Source organism: Schistocerca americana, unplaced genomic scaffold (genome assembly GCF_021461395.2).
Source record: "Schistocerca americana isolate TAMUIC-IGC-003095 unplaced genomic scaffold, iqSchAmer2.1 HiC_scaffold_1357, whole genome shotgun sequence".
In the NCBI taxonomy this organism is placed as follows: Eukaryota; Metazoa; Arthropoda; class Insecta; order Orthoptera; family Acrididae; genus Schistocerca; species Schistocerca americana.
The window spans coordinates 5001-10000 of record NW_025725435.1 but is presented as its reverse complement, the minus strand read 5'-3'; the positions used below and the strand labels follow the sequence as shown (position 1 = coordinate 10000).

Here is a 5000-nt window from a genome sequence, read left to right as displayed (position 1 = left end):
TTGATCTAATAAAAGCGTCCCTTCCATCTCTGGTCGGGACTCTGTTTGCATGTATTAGCTCTAGAATTACCACAGTTATCCAAGTAACGTGGGTACGATCTAAGGAACCATAACTGATTTAATGAGCCATTCGCGGTTTCACCTTAATGCGGCTTGTACTGAGACATGCATGGCTTAATCTTTGAGACAAGCATATGACTACTGGCAGGATCAACCAGGGAGCTGCGTCAACTAGAGCTGAGCAGCCGGCCGCCCGGGAGTGTGTCCCGGGGGCCCGCGCGAACACGCAAGCGTCCGCTCAATTATTCTGCAAACAGGAGGAGGCTGAGCTCCCCTGCACAATACACCTCGAAACCCTCTCAGGTCCCGGCGGCGCGCAGCGCCGTCCTAAGTACTTGGTCGGGTTCGAGAGAGGCGCAATCGCCCGGAGTTTGGCGAGTAGACGCTTTAGGTGCGACCACCCGTGCTCCCAACTGAGCTTGCCGCTGCCGACAGAGGCCCGGGAGCGTGCTGTCGTGGCATTGCCGGCGGGAGACAACACGCGCCACCTACGGTGACCGGCAGCTCCAACGCCAGCGCCACAGAAGGACAAAAGCCCCACTTGGGTGCCGAAGCGAACTCTCCCAGCACAGCGCACGCGCCAACACGTCCGCACAGCTGCGATACAAACCACCTGCGAGAACCGCAGAGGCGACCGAGCAGCAGACGGCGTCGCGGCGCCGAGCGCCGGGCGGCGGCGCATCCTCAGCGCACACAGTCCTCAATCGGACCAGCACACTGCAGATGTCCACCGCGCTTCGCACCGGGCCCGCGAGGACCTACTTTGGCCGCACGGCGCCGCGTGCAGGGTGCGCCGGCGCGCAGCTGCGCCGCCTGCCGCCTCCGTCGGCCGGCGCGCCTGCCACTGGCCGCCCCCACCAGCCGGCTGTAGCGCGTGCGCCCACGCACCGCGCGGCCAGCACGCCGGGAGGCCCCCCCTCACCGGCCGGGGACGGTCCCACCCAGCCACCGCCGCGTATCGCTTCACACCCAGATGCCATTCACGTTCGTGGGCATGGTGGGTATCGCTGGAACAACCGGTTGGTAGCTCAACCGATCGTCGCCATCACTGATTCACCTCTAGCGAGAACAACCGCACCACAACGGTTTACCAGTTGTTCATTTGCATAACGTCACCAGCAAACGTAGGCGTCCATCGCCATTTGCAAATTCAACGATTGTTGCATGCCTGTGTCAGGTGTCACGACACACTATGTCTGCCCACATACACGCAACAACATGTGCACGCTTCGCGAACACGTGGAAGGTGGCCCCCGTACGTATGCGATGTCCATTGCGCGAACGACTGTCAACCGGCCTCTGTCGCATGTCGCAGATGTGGAACGCAGTGCACCATGCTATCACGGTGTGTGAGAAGAGACGACTACGTCTGACAACACGCGCCACTACATCAACAGACGGCTCATGCTGATCGCCATCCAGGGCATACCACACTGCAATCCAGCTCTTATAGGGAGACGACACGTAGCTGAGTGCACAACATTTGGACCGCATGGTTCGCCGTTGTTGGCGCAGTCGTTGTACGGTCACATGTACCACGATGTATCATTCAGTACATGAGGACCAATGTGCAGTACAGTGTGTGATTTGGACGTACAACATCAGCGGACAGTTGACACAGGCCGTACCACAGCGTAGGCTAAGTGCTTCGCACATGCGAATGCCAATGAACAACTGCAAATGCCAATGAACAACTGCAAAGGGCATTGAGCATGTACGTCCTGCTGCCATCCACATTACAGTGTATAGCTGCAAGGTGTTTAACATGAAGCGATACACTGGGGACCGGGCAGTGCGAGTAGCAAACTATATTGCGGGGGTTGCAGTTAGGCAACACTACACTAATTTAACGCGTCGTATGACAATTACAGAGCAGGTTAAGGCCCAACGTGTGTTGGGTTAAGGCCCAACGTGTGTTGGGTTAAGGCCCAACGTGTGTTGGGTTAAGGCCCAACGTGTGTTGGGTTAAGGCCCAACGTGTGTTGGGTTAAGGCCCAACGTGTGTTGGGTTAAGGCCCAACGTGTGTTGGGTTAAGGCCCAACGTGTGTTGGGTTAAGGCCCAACGTGTGTTGGGTTAAGGCCCAACGTGTGTTGGGTTAAGGCCCAACGTGTGTTGGGTTAAGGCCCAACGTGTGTTGGGTTAAGGCCCAACGTGTGTTGGGTTAAGGCCCAACGTGTGTTGGGTTACGTTAAGGGGCAATGTGGGTTACGTTAAGGGGCAATGTGGGTTACGTTAAGGGGCAATGTGGGTTACGTTACGGCGCAATATAGGTTACGTTACGGCGCAATATAGGTTACGTTAAGGCGCAATATCGGTTACGTTAAGGCGCAATACAGGTTACGTTAAGGCGCAATACAGGTTACGTTAAGGCGCAATACAGGTTACGTTAAGGCGCAATACAGGTTACGTTAAGGCGCAATACAGGTTACGTTAAGGCGCAATACAGGTTACGTTAAGGCGCAATACAGGTTACGTTAAGGCGCAATACAGGTTACGTTAAGGCGCAATGCAGGTTACGTTAAGGCGCAATGCAGGTTACGTTAAGGCGCAATACAGGTTACGTTAAGGCGCAATACAGGTTACGTTAAGGCGCAATACAGGTTACGTTAAGGCGCAATACAGGTTACGTTAAGGCGCAATACAGGTTACGTTAAGGCGCAATACAGGTTACGTTAAGGCGCAATACAGGTTACGTTAAGGCGCAATACAGGTTACGTTAAGGCGCAATACAGGTTACGTTAAGGCGCAATACAGGTTACGTTAAGGCGCAATACAGGTTACGTTAAGGCGCAATACAGGTTACGTTAAGGCGCAATACAGGTTACGTTAAGGCGCAATACAGGTTACGTTAAGGCGCAATACAGGTTACGTTAAGGCGCAATACAGGTTACGTTAAGGCGCAATACAGGTTACGTTAAGGCGCAATACAGGTTACGTTAAGGCGCAATACAGGTTACGTTAAGGCGCAATACAGGTTAGGTTAAGGCGCAATACAGGTTAGGTTAAGGTACGACATAGGTTAGGTTAAGGTACGACATAGGTTAGGTTAAGGTACGACATAGGTTAGGTTAAGGTACGACATAGGTTAGGTTAAGGTACGACATAGGTTAGGTTAAGGTACGACATAGGTTAGGTTAAGGTACGACATAGGTTAGGTTAAGGTACGACATAGGTTAGGTTAAGGTACGACATAGGTTAGGTTAAGGTACGACATAGGTTAGGTTAAGGTACGACATAGGTTAGGTTAAGGTACGACATAGGTTAGGTTAAGGTACGACATAGGTTAGGTTAAGGTACGACATAGGTTAGGTTAAGGTACGACATAGGTTAGGTTAAGGTACGACATAGGTTAGGTTAAGGTACGACATAGGTTAGGTTAAGGTACGACATAGGTTAGGTTAAGGTACGACATAGGTTAGGTTAAGGTACGACATAGGTTAGGTTAAGGTACGACATAGGTTAGGTTAAGGTACGACATAGGTTAGGTTAAGGTACGACATAGGTTAGGTTAAGGTACGACATAGGTTAGGTTAAGGTACGACATAGGTTAGGTTAAGGTACGACATAGGTTAGGTTAAGGTACGACATAGGTTAGGTTAAGGTACGACATAGGTTAGGTTAAGGTACGACATAGGTTAGGTTAAGGTACGACATAGGTTAGGTTAAGGTACGACATAGGTTAGGTTAAGGTACGACATAGGTTAGGTTAAGGTACGACATAGGTTAGGTTACGGTACGACATAGGTTAGGTTACGGTACGACATAGGTTAGGTTACGGTACGACATAGGTTAGGTTACGGTACGACATAGGTTAGGTTACGGTACGACATAGGTTAGGTTACGGTACGACATAGGTTAGGTTACGGTACGACATAGGTTAGGTTACGGTACGACATAGGTTAGGTTACGGTACGACATAGGTTAGGTTACGGTACGATATAGGTTAGGTTACGGTACGATATAGGTTAGGTTAAGGTACACATTGTTGTAAGGAAAGGTTTAATGGGGGGCGGGGCGGGGCGGCCGGTTTGTTGATTGTGATTATAGTAAGTGGATGCCTGCGGCATCATCTGATTTGCCACGTCAGGATGCACCTTTGGCTCATGACAGGCGGCGCTCTCATTCCATGCTTGTGGCAGACCTGTGTCTTTCATTCCTGCCATTGTTTGTGTGCTGTGAGAGGAGGCAGTATTGTGATGTTGGGTGCACCCCTGTGTAGGACATGTGTGGGTGTTGGTGGCTTGGCTGAGCAATGGTGGTTGTCGGGTGGGTGGGATATTCTGTTTTCTGAGTGGACCTCCCAGTCTGGTTATGACAGTGTGGATTGTCTAATGTGGCGGAGAGGATGCACTGGGTGTTGTTCCATGCTGGTGCTTACATATTGTCTGTGTGCGTGTTACAGGCAGAGAGTAGTGCGTGATAAGGGTGTGTGGCTGACGTGTGGTTGTGATTGTGAGCAGAGTCTTTCAGCATGTATACGGACAGTTGTATACATTATCTGTATTCTGATGGCTCTATCTATTACTAATCAGCGCCGTGTATACGTTTAATCCGGTTCCAGTCGAAACTGTTGTATCTCTGTACATTAGTGACACGGCGAGCCCGCTATGTAGTTACTCGTCTCGGCAGCTTCCACCGGTGTATGGCAAATGATTATAAGGAATCAGTCTAGTCGTCAATACCGATGGTGTGACGTCACATGTCTGGGGTGGGGGACGCTGCGCCCTTCCGGTGGGTCATGGCCTAGAAAGACTCTTCCCACGCAGGGGGGCGTGGACTGTCATTGACTCTTCCAGGTAATATACTTGCCGTACGTTCTTGCGACTGCGAGTGCAACGCTCACCGGTACCGACATGGATGGAGCGCCTCCTAGCTGACCGCTCAGCATCGGCATTCGTACAGAGAGCAACGCGGTCGCGTCTCTAGCTCGTAACTGGT

General features: G+C 51.7%; 1 non-coding gene across 1 annotated transcript in view; it reads right to left on the bottom strand.

Annotated features, from left to right (window-relative positions):
- The window catches only part of LOC124565963, a 1910-nt gene extending 1689 nt beyond the window's left edge, over positions 1–221 (bottom strand). The window contains exon 1 of the ribosomal RNA XR_006970728.1: positions 1–221. This exon is cut by the window's left edge and continues 1689 nt beyond it. This is a non-coding gene — a ribosomal RNA (small subunit ribosomal RNA).
- Positions 222–5000: the final 4779 nt, after the last annotated feature.